Source organism: Salarias fasciatus, chromosome 4, assembly GCF_902148845.1.
Source record: "Salarias fasciatus chromosome 4, fSalaFa1.1, whole genome shotgun sequence".
In the NCBI taxonomy this organism is placed as follows: Eukaryota; Metazoa; Chordata; class Actinopteri; order Blenniiformes; family Blenniidae; genus Salarias; species Salarias fasciatus.
This window is the reverse complement of record NC_043748.1, coordinates 22,399,896-22,414,782: the sequence shown is the minus strand read 5'-3', so window position 1 is coordinate 22,414,782 and position 14,887 is coordinate 22,399,896.

Genomic DNA, 14,887 nt, shown 5'->3' with positions numbered 1-14,887 from the left:
TTGTTGCTGGGTCATTATAATGAGCAGGCGTTGATATTAGAAGATTAACAGGTAGTATTTATTGAGATGAAGAAAACACATGGTTACTTTATTGTTTATTATATAACTTTATTACAGCATGTTTTCATAATGTCAGCAATCTGAAAGAGCTTGATCACATTCACCCGTTCACATGTACACAAATGGAAAACGTGTTTGACCATCACTGGGAGCAATTTGGGATTTAAAACCTGTTCTACCCACTGAAGCGCAGCCGCACCCAAAATGCTGCATTTTGAAAATAGAAGGTCTTGTTTTTAAAACAATGCATTTTAGTGGGAGTGAACGGTTACAGCGTGACGGCACCACAAAAGTTTTCATAATGCACAATGAGGAATCCACAGTGTAATTTAAATTGTGGGCGCGATCCATTAGATGAGCCCTGCTGAGACAGAGGCAGACGATGAGCACTTTGACCACAAACTGCTTCCATCAGCACGATAGTAAAGCTAAAATATGAGAAGAAAGGGTAAAAAAAAAGATGGAAAGGAGAAATCACAGGCCTATAGAGCAGATGTCTGTGCATCCCTTGAGATCTTCGTGTGTTTCTTGGTAAAAGCCACATCGGCTCTTCTTACCCTTCTCTGTAGCTGTGTCTATGAAAACCCAAGGGGAATGGATATATAAATCTATAGCACACAAAAATGTAAATTAAGAGAAATTATTGCATAAATAATTGAGATTTATGCATACTTTTCACAAGTTTAAAAAAAAAAATCTGTTTGTTCTTTAAGAAGAAGCCCCACTTGGCCCTGCTGCTCACTCTGGCCTCGGCTCGGATTTCCTTAAAGCACCACTGGATGGCTCCAGTCGACAGACAGCTCCAAGCACAGCTGGCTCCATGAAGCTTCAGCTCACTGCAGGAGTTCAACAACACACCACTGTGAAGACACAGTGTTCAAGAAAAGACGTATAAAGACCTCATTAAATACTCTTCCTTTAGCATTACAACCACCTGACCTGTGAAACGGTTGCATAGTTTCCTCGATGCTGACGGGTGACGGCCTCTGAGTGTGTCTGGTTCCCATGATCGGGAGCCAGTGCTCTGTTAAGGTGGCACATGTCGGCGTGACACATACACACACACACACACACACACACACACACACACATGCACATGAAGACCTGAGCTCACATTCTAACAGCAGAACTTTGTCCAAAGCTCTTCCGGCTGATATTTCTTCACTCTACTGCCATTTCTTCCCCCGATAAGCGACTCATACCCACCCTTCCCTCCATAGGAGGTTGAAGAAAATGTGATTCATCGGACCGGCCCACTTACTTCTCGTTGGTCCGGGGTTGAGCTTTGATGCTCACGTGCTGATTGAAGTTGCAGACAGGGGTCAGCATGGGCTTCCAGACCCATCTACTGTGTTTCAGAGCTGGCATCGACACCCATCTATTCTCTACCTGCTTTATTCAAATTAGGCACCTTGCAAAGGGAGAGTATCCATAACACACACACACACACACACACACACACACACACACACACACACACACACATGCATAGGCTGGAAATAAGCTGAAATAATGAGAGAAAGTCATGCATGCAGAGGAAAGAACATGCAAATCCACACAGGAGCAAGCTGACTGCTCCCAGTCAGCTGACTGTGGTTCCCAGTTTGTTGCTCACCTCTGTGAGCCACGCTTCACAGGAATCTGTCCTGATCCTCAATACATGAATCTGAAGAACTGAAATGAAAACCCTCAAAAAAACATCAGACTACCCACATTTGTCTATTTTTTATGCCATAATACATCAGTTTATAATATCTGGTGAGGGATTACAGGGCTATGAAATGGTTAAATACAGCATGTTAGGTAGGTTCTAACCTCCAAATGGACTTTTTGAGGAGTTAAACTATCCAGTACATCCTTTGGCTTGTATGGTGCTGCAGTTTCCATCAGCCTTGCTAATGTATGTTTGTACCAGACAGCGTTTCCTTGCTGGCTGGTATTTCTGAGAGTCGATTAAAAACTATAAATCATGTAGTATTTACAAAGTTTCCTTTGACTGAAATGCATTAAGGACACTGTCAATATTTCCAGTACATTAGAAAACGTGCTTTTTGTGTTTGTTTCAGCTAAAGCACAGAGGCTGGCTGACGGTACGGCAGGGTCACTGGTTACTGGAGCCAATCAAACGCCAGTTTCATCAACTCAACTGTACTTCCCGCTGGTCATAATGTTATGGCTCATCGGAGTCACGGCCCGAAATGATTCGTGTTTCTTGGAATACAATTGAGCAGATGACGGAAAAGTCCCTCAGAAAAGAGCTGCTGCCCACTTGACGCTGGTGTGTGATGTAACGTTCGCAGCCTCGTGTTAAAAGAGTCCTTCTGGTAACGGCGACCTGCCGCTGCACACGTACGCCGCCCCACCGCCACGGGCTTATCAGCCCGCCGCTCCTGCCTGCTGCAGCGTCCCACCGCTTCCTGTTGTTGTGTGGCCGGCCCCGGAGGAGCAGCTCAGCGCCGCTCAGACACCTGCAGAAGGGCCAAGCCTCCCCGCTCCCGCTCCGTCCCGACCAAAACACCCGGCCCGCCTCCCATCTGGCTGCGCCGTACTTTTACGGTCAGAGTTCCTGTTTTCCTACACGGGTTTCTAGCCAGAGGAATGCACATGTTTACTCATTCCCCTCCACCGCATGTCTTTCCTATAACTCATATATAGTAGTTTCCCAAGTCCTATTTCATCTCAGGGGATTAGTCGATGAGCTCTTCAGCTTATTCTGGCTGATATTGATCCAGATTTGGAGACGTAAACAGTCGTTATCAGAGTGGTGTTCAGAGGAATAAGGCCTGGGGTCTCGGGGTGAGCACCTGGAGGAAGCGGGTCCCTGACTGGGGGCTGATTGGAGAAGTGAGTCAGGCAGTGCGGGAGAGGTCGGCTGACTCATGCCCGAGTGGCAGGAGGTGTGGCAGGCTCGCCGGCGAGGCCCGGCCGGAGCGCACGGCCCACTATTTTGGCCCCGCTCCTCTTCCTCCACGCCAATTCCTTTTTTCACCGTTCTCTCTTTCCTTATTCCCCAGATGCGCTTCCTTCCTGAAAGTCTTGACTTCTCCTCAGCTCCAGCCCCGCACTGACGCACTTGCCTCCCTCGGAGGGGGAACTGCATGGGCGGAGGCGGGAGGGCCAGCGGCTCAGATTGAGTAATTATTGCTTTTTTTGAAGTTTGCGGTTTGGTTGTTTGGAAAAAAAATGGGGGATAGTTCCTTGTTTTAAAAATTCTTAAAGTACAGAGAGCAAGCTTGCAACATCTTTTGGTCCGTTGCTTGAAGTCTCAAAATATGAGAAGCTGCACTTTTTTTTTTTTTTTTTTTTTTTTTTTTTTTACATATTTCTGATTGTGGCACGTGTCCGTCTTGATGTTTTGACTTCAAGCCATCTGTTGCATTAAATCATCACAACTCTCACATGAAGACATTTAAGCTGCACAGAGTTTTACGCTGACGCTTTCTTACTAAGCAGATGTGTTTTGGTCTGAAGTGATGAATAGAAATAGCTTAAAAAAACAAAAAAAAAGAAAGAAAGAAAAAGGCAGAAAGAAAACCACCACACGATGGAAGCAGCTGCCGGAGCCTCCTCTTCGGCCCAAACAGCAGTCAAACAATTTCTTTATTTAACATCAATCTGACACAGACAAGTGTGATTCAGAGATTGTTTTAATACGAGGAGAATCTAAGCCAAGGGTGCCAAATCTAAGGCCCATGGGCCAGAAGTGTCCCACGAGAAGCTCTAGTCCGGCCCAACAAACCACCAAGGAAATGGTCAAACAACAGACTTGTTTTAAAAAGCAGCTACAGGAGAAGTTTTTTTTTTGTTTTTTTTTTAACACTTCAGTGTATTTTGCACCAGAAGGTTTCATTATCATTTGCTTTAATGTTAAGATTATCTGGTTTTCAGAAAATACCAACATTTCCATCAGGTCAATAGTGAGCCACGACAAAGGAAAAGTTTAAAGTTTAAATTAAAAGGTAATTATGGGATTACTTCACCAGTCTGTCCCACCCTGGACGAAACTGGACTAGAATTACTTACTTACTTAGTGCTCCTGCGTTGGGCTGGCGTCCCGTCCCGGTGCGTAGAGCCGACCAGAGAAACCAGGTTTTTCCAGTACAGGCGATCTTGTGCCAGCAGGTCTGCGTCCTTCACGGTAATTCCATGTTGTCGGAGGTCGTCCGCAATGATGTCGAGCCATCGAGTGCGGGGCTGGCCTCGTGGTCGTCTCCAGCCGGCGGCCTTTGGATCAAACTTCAGAATGGCTCTTGTCGGGTGGTCAAGGGGAAGACGGAGAACATGGCCGAACCAGCGAATGCGGCGTTGCGCAGCCAGGCGGGAGGCTCTGGGCTGGTTTGTGCGGCTCTGAGAGCGTCGCTGGATATTCGCTGTGGCCGCCTGATGTTCTCGATGGTTCTGAGAGCCCTGCTGTCAAAGCCATCTATTCTTGCAGCCAGGGTCTTATTTAAGGGCCATGTTTCGGAGCCATATAGCAGAATGGAGAGTACGGCGGTGTTGTAGATTTGGAGCTTCGTCTTGCGTGAGATGGCTTGGCGCCGCCAGAGTGGTTTCCAGAGAGACTGCAGGGCAGAGGCTGCCAGGGCTCTCCTGCGGAGAATCTCTGGTTTAAGATCCCCGTTATCTGTCACTGTGGATCCCAGATACACAAAGTTCTTTACAGGCTCAACGGTGTCGTCACCAAGCAGGATAGGAGGTGGGTCTGGTCCCTCACCGACATGCATGAACTTGGTCTTAGTCCAGCTCACATGGAGACCAAGCTTTTCTGGCTCTTCACTGTACACACTCAGAGTCCCTCAGCTGACTGTCGGAGGTGCTGAGCAGGATGGTGTCGTCGGCGTGCTCCAGATCAGTCAGTTGGTAGTTGCCAAAGGACACTCCGGGTACTCGCTCACAGACCCTACGCATCAGGTGGTCGATGATACAGTTAAACCGGTCTGGAGCAGCTACACAGGCCTGGCGGACACCACTGGACATGGAAAAGTCACGGCCGTTGACACGGACACAGCTCTGTGCTCTGTGGACTAGAATGGCCTGGATAATCTAGGCGCCCAGATATGAACCATGAATGCTAAAGTTTCCCAACAAGAGTTAAATTAAATATTTTTTCTATTCATTTAAAACTCAGTTTGATTAAATCTAAACCAGATGCACAAAAAAAAACCCCTCAATTGTTGCATTCATGGAGAGAATTAATCATTCACTTTTGGAATTTTACAGAGAAAATGAGTCATTTTGGTAAAAATCCCATTATTTCCAGTATGGTAAGGTATAATATTTCTGGAGAGGCTCCTGGGGGATTTGCTTCGGTTCCTTTTAGCTGTATTCAGGTTACAGGTTGCTCGTCAGAGACGCCAGCGAGTTGTGAAAACCACAGGCCTTCATGGGAACATACTGTTTGGTGTGAAGAGACAAAGAAAAAGCTGCACCTTTAAATGCAGGAATGCCAGCAATCTGCGGCTGTGCCCAGGCATTTGGAGCAGATTTTTGGCAGCGGTTTTATTTCCCCCGCAGCTTCCCAGGTGTTACAGGGAAAAGGAAAAAACAACCACACCACGAAAAGCAGCGACGGCGCGGCCACCGGCGGGAGCGGAGGCGGCGAGGAACCCCCGGCAGTCTGATCAGGAAGGCCTTCTTCCGAGACATGAGGTCACGCGTATCGGCGCACGCTGTCAGGACACGCCGGCAGACAATAGGACAAGCAAGGCTGAGATTTACGGCCGTGGCTGCTTTATCAGCTGTCTCCGCCCTCGCTCTCGAACCGCAGATTTATGCCCTTTGCTATAAGTGCAGGTAGTCAGATAATAGCCTCACCTCGGGGCCTGGCAGGGAGTGAACACTTTGTATCAGAACAGTTTGTAAGAGTGTCCGCCTTTAAAAAAAAAAAAGAAGAAGAAAAAAAAGAACCTGTTCTGGATTCTCGGCTTAATTAGCACATGTTGAACCTTCGCTCCGCACGGGGCGAATGTACAAGCCACTCCGCTCCCGTCGGTCGGGTGACTCATGATTGTTGTGTCTGCGCCACTTTAAAAAGAAAACAGCCGAGTTTTTTACTCACGTTACGCACAGTCGTGAGGCGACCTCGATACTTATTGATCTGAGCGTCGAACGTGACTCAGCGGCAGCCCCGCTCGAGCTGGTCCCGCCGAAACTCCGAACCGGAGGCCGAGCGGGAGGAGGAGGAGGAGGAGGAGGAGGAGGAAGATCAGCTGTGGTCCTAAACGGCCCTCATGGCTGACCGTCCTGGTTCCTGGTAAACCAGCTGTTCTCTGCTCTGCCATTAAGTTATGATTGATTCCCCCGTGTTGCTGTTTTTGTTGAGTCTTTCTTTGTGTCCTCGCTCAGACTTGCTTTCTGTTTTGAAGCCTCAACCTCTCTATCACACACACACACACACACACACACACACACACACACACACACACACACACACACACACACACACAAACAGGCAGCACATGGCCAGCGCGAGTGAGTCACACCGGCCTGCTAACAAGTGCCTCTTCTCAGGGAGAGTCCCTCCATGTGTGCTGGTGATTCGGCCAATCCCCCAGAGTGTATCAGGTGCGCTCCTCCTGTGGGCAACGTGAGCCTGCCCTCATTGTCTCCGAGGCCGACAGCATTCCTGAAAGCTGATCTACGCGCCCTCAGATATTAAAGCTATTCAACGGTTCGAATTTCACCAACAGAAGGCGATAGCTGGACAGATTCTGTTATCTTGACTCAGTTCTGTGTCTAAAAATAGACGCTGTGAAGTGAAAGTTCTCAAAATGACTAAATAGATACAAATAATCAAGCTTTTAATTCATCATTTTATTATTTACGTTTTCATTATTTCATGCAACCTTTATTTTAGCTGCATTTCATTTACTGATGAAGACGTTTTATCTCTTTATGTTGTGATAACTGATGTAAGGCTGCAGCTTTTCTCCAAACACACTGACCAGAACCACGATGTTCCTCAGTGTGTGTGTGTGTGTGTTCTTGTATTTCTATCCTTGTTGGGGCCAAATGTCCCACAAGGATAGCAAAACGTGGAACGACGTGCCTTGTGGGGACCTTTTTTTCCGGTCCTAAGTAGGAGAAACAGTGTTTTCTTGACCATGTTGTTGTTACTGAAAAAAGTAAAAGTGCAAAAACATTTCTTTAGGGTTAGGCTTTGTTGTGGTGTGGGTTAGGGTTAGGGTAAGGGTCAGGGTTCAGGGGCTAGACATGAATGGGAGTCAATGGACGGTCCCCACAAGGATAGAAATACAAGACTGTGTGTGTGTGTGGTGTGTGTGTGTGGTGTGTGTGTGTGTGTGTGTGTGTGTGTGTGTGTGTTGTGTGCACTTGCCTGCCCATCCATGCATTTTGGGTTTCTGTTATTTTAAATGACTAAAACAGAATAGATTAGATTATAGATTATAGATTAGAATAGTAGAATGGAATAGACGTGTTGCCATTTGTACCAGTAGAAAACAGCAAAGATACAGTATAATATTTGTGCATTTCTCCTTAAAGTCAGTTTATATGTAAAAACGTGTCCAGAAGTGACGTCTCGATTAAAGTATATAAAAAAACAACAGATTAGCTTTGTGGGAACTCTGATAAATCCAATGTCCTAAATCTGGGTGTTTTATTTGATAGCTACATGTTGTTTGAGCATCACTCCAATCAGCTGGTCAGGAACAGCTTTGATCATTTAGGGAACATCTCTAAACTGAGATTGTTGGTGTCCAAATGTGAGCTTGAGATGGTAATTCATGCTTTTATTTTGAAACGTGCCCAACATGGTCAGGCCCCTCAACACAGACTCTGTTGACTTTTTCTTAAGAAAACAGTTGAAGACATTTTAAACAGAAAGACTTTTAACCTTTAAGTTTTAAATAGATTATTACATTCCACTGTGTTTGACTGTGTTTACTGTTGAGCACTTTGTGGTTTTTACATGTGAAAAGTGCTTTATAAATAAAATTCACTTACTTGCATACTCAAACTGCTCTTTTCCTCCCAAACGTGTCCTTTTTGGCTTTATCAGTGTTGAACTTTGTGAAAACGGTCGGAAACTTGACACTAAGGGCTGGCGGGGTGGAAAGGTGGCGGGCAGGGACAAAGCAGGATGTGACGCGGGTTTTATTCAGAGGAAATATCGAACCCTGTTCAAGTGTTACATTTATCACCTCAAAGTACAACTTACAGTCCCTTTGCAGGGCGGTCTCCTGTGCAACAGCATTTCTAATGGCTGCTGCTATTTGTGGAAGCTGCGGGAGTCACGGCAGAGCTGCGTGCAGCTTCCTCCCTTTACTGATGTTGATTGCAGCGTGCATTTTAGGACGTGTACAGAAGGAATTAGCACTGTATGAGAAGGGGTCATCCTCTTCATGACATGATGCTGTCGGTTGTTTTTGGAATGAAGCCAGATAAAAAATAAACAAAACGTATAAAACAGAATGAAGTAATATAACAGTGTCTGCAGTACGCAGCCTCCAGCGTGGTATGCGTAGAGCAGAAACAGCTAATGGAGATGTTCACTGCAGCTTCCCACAGTGTGACGCATGCACAGTGCCACCTGCACGCCAACTGAAAGTAAAACGGATTGAAATCTCCAACAAAGGTCAAACATGTCACAGTCTAATAATCTGAGCACCTCTTATCAACAAAACGCCGTCATGTCAGTGCTGCGATCTGTCTGCAGCCATTTCCGCTGAAACAGGCACACTTTCTGTGAGCAAAGCCAGACTTGTTTTGATCACTGTGTGAATTATTTTTGCGTTACTGTGTTTAGGTTTGTGCTGATAACTGTGTTAAAAACCAAAATGTTGAAACGACTGACCAGACAAGAGGCCGGTGGTTAAATGCTGGAACACACACTTAGCTCTAACGATCCTCATCGGGTGTTTTTGCACACACAGTGTGAATGCAGGTTTATAATAGCACCAAATGTCAAAACATTGTTCTGATCCCGTCTCCCACAGCCAGTCCAGTTGTTAATACAGGCAGTCTGAGAGCTGCTGTGTAGTTGATCTTAATGGCATAATGGGGAGCTCATCATCATGCTGGTGTTTTACTCCCTGCTATCTGTAATATCACCCCTGGAGTGCGGCTGCATGCAGTCGCAATACGCTGTTATTTAGTGGTCATAAGTGCAATAGTTTCCACGCGGACAAATAGCAGGTTGGAGAGACGGTACTTAAGCCCGACTCCTCCCAGCGCATGTTCACAAACCGGCGAGCACGCCTCGTGCCTTCACAACCGGCGGGTAACAATAGCCAGAGCTTGCAGCGAGCCTGGCGAGCCAGGGTACCGCGCCGCCGCCCTGTTTGCTCTTTCAGACACTCGACACACGCCCTTTTCGAAAATAGTGTGTCTGCAGGGATGCCGCATGTGCAGGGACTGGGCGTCCCGGTCATGCAGGTATTGGCTGGAGCGCCAGCCGGAAAGGGCGTGTCCGTGGGAAACATGCGCAGGCCTGTCGGAGGACCGGGTTGTCCCAGAACAGCCAGCCGTCCACGGCGGCCTGACGGGGAAAGAGTGAAGTTTGTGAACTGTTAAGATTCATTTTCTGCTCACTGATGAGTGGAGGTCTGTGTCGGGCTGCTCGTGGAAACACAAACTTTTTTTTTAATACATTAAACAAAATTCACAATCTCCAGGTACTCTGGAGCTCTGCAGGACCAGGAGAATCTGGACTGGGAGTCTGGACACTCTGGAGGAAAACACTGATCTTATCATCCACTCCTGAGCAGAAGAAAAGTTTGCACAGCAGCAGCATTTCACGAACATCGAGGTTCCTCTTTTTCCACAGAAATAAAGTGGCGTGTTTCCAAAAATTAGCATTTTTACCCGTTTCTACAGAAATGGAAGAGCTATCAAAAAGTTCCACCCTCGGAAGTGTTTTCAAAAAGTTTCATTTCAATGACTCTGAGGGCCATTAGCGTGTAAACACAACTAAAATGCAATGAAAGGTTTCCCGTTTTCACATGAAAATGGGGCCTGAATCTTCAGTCAGGTCAAAGCAGGTGAACTGGAAACACGGAGCGGGTCGCCACTGGGGGGCGCCAAGAGGAAAATACATGGGTTCAGGGGGCTGCCTGTCCAAATAGATGCTTTCTCGCTCATTTTTTAGAAGCTTTATTTAATTTATTGTAAGTAATACCATTTAAAATGATGAAAGCTTCAGTGCGAAACCATGTGCAGCAGTTCCAGAACATACACAAAGATTTACCAGGTATCCTTAAAATAAAACATCTAACCAGCTGAGGAAGATTTGTGAATTTTATTTCTTGATGCATAATAGTTTTGTCATGCATATTTCTAACACAGCTTATTACTGATTTTTTTTCTGTAAGTGCCAGTAATTTAAGATTAGCGTTGGAGAAATGCAGAAGTTACACAACATCGCTTCGTGAAAAGTTTCAAGCCGTTTCCACATTTAAAATGGGTGTTCCTCCAGGTTTGGAATAACATTTGGAAATAATCTCTTTCAAAGTAGGAGCGATTAAGGCCATCAGAGAGAGTTAGGTGCAGACGTTGGTATCCGATTTAGACTCTACATTCAAATGTCAAGCTTTCTTTCAGGCTTCAATCTGAAATTCCACATTCTTGACCGTTTGCTGGGTGTGAAACCAGATTCCAATAAACTGTAAACGAGGGCCAGAAGAAGCCAACCACACCTTCTGCCTTGCCTAACTTCTCCATTCTCTTGGCCGGCGTGCGCTCAGCAAACACACCCCACGATCCTCCGCCTGCAGTCGCTGGCTCAACGCGCTGCCCCGGCTTAATTGATGCCCTTCCCTGCACAGCTGAAATTACACAGCAGGGCTTTGAGGGCAGAGAGCCGCTTGTCAACAAGTGCGGCTTGAGTAAAGCCGAGGCCCGTCGGCCGGAGTGACAACCCGCCTGACTCAGCATCTCGCAGGCGCTGTTTACTCGTGACCTGTCCGCCGCAATCAGCACGGCCGCTGCATCTGTCCTGACTGTAATTCTGCTGCTGGGGGGGGGGGCAGCAGAGAAGAGAACAGAGGCTTTTTATTCTCTTTACCTTTGTTCATTCACATCAGAGTCCTCTCAACATGCAAAGCCTTTCTGCATTAAATGAGTGTCAGATCTTTAGATAAAAATGCAGATATTTAGCTAATGCCACACACACACAGTGATAATCTGATAGATTTGAACCTGGTAACTTCTGAACACACCAGGATTTTGTACGTTCCAGGACTCAAATTTTTGCCTTTACTAAGAATTGCCACGAACAATTCATAGATCCTCTAATGACAATACAAAGGTAGAAAAGGCCGGTCATCCATCTTTACACTGCTTAATCCAGGGTGGATTTAATACCAGCAGACAAGACAAAACACATAACGCCACATTCACAGATGATTCTCAAACACATGTTTCTGAAGTGTGGGAGAACCGGCCGTGCCCAGAGAACATGCAAACTCCACTCACTCACTCCAGCGTTCAGGACCAGAAGAGCGCGACCAACACACGCCGGTCTGCAGCCCGCGCTTAACTTTATGGCGCCTACTTATCACTCTTTTATGTCTTCAATGACAACATCCATTAGGCATTCATAGGCTTTGTCAGGCTAATGATTCTTAAAGTGTTGATAGCTACTTTCACTGACAGAAATGTTCAAATAGAGAAGTGAAGCAAACTCATAGCTGACTAACTCTGCACAATGCTCAGTAGCCGGACAATAAGACGAGGGTTTCCTCCAGAGTGTCATGACTCCCAGTCCAAGATTCTCCGGGGTCCTGGTCCTGATCCTGCTCCCAGTCCGACTCTCCTGGAATTGGTAGTTTTGAATTGACGAGTCACAGTATATACCAAACCCTAAAAGAATTCATTTTCTCTTGAAACTTTAAACAGATTCTTCAATTTGCATGTTCTCCCTGTGCGTGAGGGGGGTTTTCAGGGACTACGGTTTTCTCTCAGGTTGTTTGAAGCCTTAAATCCCCATTGTTACATGAATATGAACATGCATGGTTGTGTGTCTCTCTGTGTTTTGACCTGTGATGGACGGTCCAGGCTGGACCTCAGTTTTACCTCTTGTCAGCTGGAGTCGACTCCAGAGGACCTTAAGGCTGGATACAGTGGCATAAAGATCAGAGAGGGGGTCCACAGCTTCTGAAAAGCTGAACATCACAGACTTCAGACGAGGACAAACTCTACATTAAATGCTTGTCCCTGACGAAGCGTCCTGGGAGTGCACGTCTGCATGCATTGCTCAAGCGTCCAATTGTGCCGCTCGGCCGCGGGGCCTTTGCAACCGTCAGCATAACGCTAATGTGGAGTGTCCCGCTGAGGCTGATCCCTTCAGACAACCACCTATTGTGAGTGATCGGACCCCGGGCCCGACACGAGCGCCGTCCTCGGACTGACGCGCCGTGCACGCAGCGGCGGACGACCCCCGAGGAGCGAAAGCTGCTGACCCCACATGTTGTCTCCTCTCCTGAGGATCCCTCATCCGGGGTGAACCTGCTCTGAGCCTCTCGTCTCTGGTCTCGCCCGCTGACTGAGGGGCTGAGTGCGACTCTGATCGCCAACTCAGAGCCCTTTGAACGCGGCAGCAGCTATCACACGATAACACCACACTAAAAGGTATGTAGCTGTCCACACACACACACACACACTGCCGCTACAAAGAGATCTGCACACAAAGAAGCAGTGATAGCACCTGTGGTTGGAGATAATTACAGGAGAGCGGATAAAGGTTGAGTCTGAAAGGTGTTTGAAAAGGGAGTTGTCATGTAGGATTACAGCCTCGTCGGAGCAATAACTCAGATGACCTTTCAACCCTCGCTGTGCGGGGTCAGTGCCTTCAGCAGCGCTCCTTAACCGCAACAACACAGATGGCTCTGCTCCCACTCCCAGTTACAACACTGCCGCTGTTATCTGAGGAAAAGGGCTCATCTGTCGTCACCCTGGATCCTCAAACTTCAATGGAAGAGAAAAACAGGAGAAAAGGGTCAAAGTGCAGTTTTCAAAGCTGTTGTCAGATCTACTCGTTCTAGTTCTCATGTCAGATTTTACTAAATGTTCTTAAAATGATATGAAATGGAAACATGTACAATTTCTGATTTCTGTTCTCGAGTTTGCATGTTATAACTGTGTACGTGTATATACTGTATCTATCTTTCAGGTATGAAAGTGTTTTTTCTGTTTTTTACTTGATTTCTGTCCTGTTTAGGACTGAAAACGTGTCCATAATTAACTTAATAGTTAATTCTTTGGTGACTTATATAGTTACTTCCTGAAACCCCTTTGGTTTCGTCCTGAAGTTACTTATTAAAGATTGATTGAATGCCCCATAAAGTTACTCCCTGAAGGCTGATTCCTTTGTTACTTCCTGATGATTACCTCCTGATCCTCCTCATGGCTGATTTCATGGCTACTTCCTGAAGTTCCGTATCAAGACCTGCTCGCTGGTCATTCATGACGTTGGCAGCTGCAGGCGGGTTTGGAGAATGGTTAGATGTTCTCCTGAGTACGGTGGTACAGTGGATCGCACTTTAATCTCAGTGAGACGACCAAAGTTTGTTTCTGAGCTTTTGTTTGTGTCGTTTCAATGTTCTCCCTGCCGCGAGTCTGCATCGGGTTTCTTTGACTATTCTGACTTTCCACCACAAAACAAGCCCTGCCTGTTGCCTGTATAATGTGGTGTGTTGTGTGTGTGTGTGTGTGTGTGTTGTGTGTGTGTGTGTGTGTGTGTGTGTGTGTGTGTGTGTGTGTGTGTGTGGTGTGTGTGTGTGAGTGGCAGCAGCCCTGTCTGATCCCAACTTTTGCAGAATTACACCAATTTTCTCATGATTACTTGCACAGGGAGAACATGAAAACTCCACCAGGAAAAGCCCCGCAGCCCCGCCCGGACCCCCGCTGGGATTATTCTCAGTTGAGGCAGGAGTGTTTATCACTGTGTGGTCTGTTGTCAGAACGGTCGGTATTTATTTACATTTTACACAACGTCCCAGCGTCCTCTGGTGCGGAGCCTGAGGCTCATAATCCAGACCGAGCAGCTTATTATGAAATCACTGAGGCAACTTAAGACGGAGCAGAACATTAAAATCCCTTTAGGAAATATAAAAGTAAGGGGGCTCATTTCGGTGGATCCACTAATCCCCGCCAGATTAACAGTGAATCAGTTTGGCAGCTGGTAAATCCCGCCTCACCAGTATAAATCACCGGCATAAAGCGCCTGGTTATGATGCAGAACAAAGACTGGTGTGTTTCACGAGCCAGCAGCAGCGTGGAGTCACAACCCTCCCCCGCACCGCTAACAAACTTCAAACGTCCGCCTCGCATAATTGGAGCGGCTCACCGGACTGGCCCCTGACGGAGGGGAGATGAAACGAGCTGACCCGGGCGCTGACCCCGCCGCCTGTCAAGAAGACGAACGTCTGCGAGCCGAGGGGGAGAGAGGGCCGAGCGAAAACAGCATTCCTCTTCCAGTAAACCAGGAAGGGGGAGGGAGGGGGGATTTTGGGAAGTTTAGTGAGTCATCACTTTTTCTTTTCTAGCGACTCTCCATCTCCTCCTCCTCCTCCTCCTCCTCCTCCTCCTCCTCCTCCTCCTCCCTCCCCCACATGGCATCTCGGGCTGGAATACCTCCACGGCAGATTGCCCCGTCACGCCGTCAGCGGGAGCCCCTCTTTCACTCGTTGCCGCCGGAGTCGCAGCTGTCTGCGCCGCTGTCTCTGACGGCGCTTTGAAACCCGAGCAGAGAGCGAGGGAACAGGAGCATGCGGGGACTTGAACCTGCTCTCGTCTTAACACAGGTTTGTAGAAGTGATCGGGTCAGAAACCACCTGAAAGCTTCATTCAGCCTCAGCAAATAATTTCA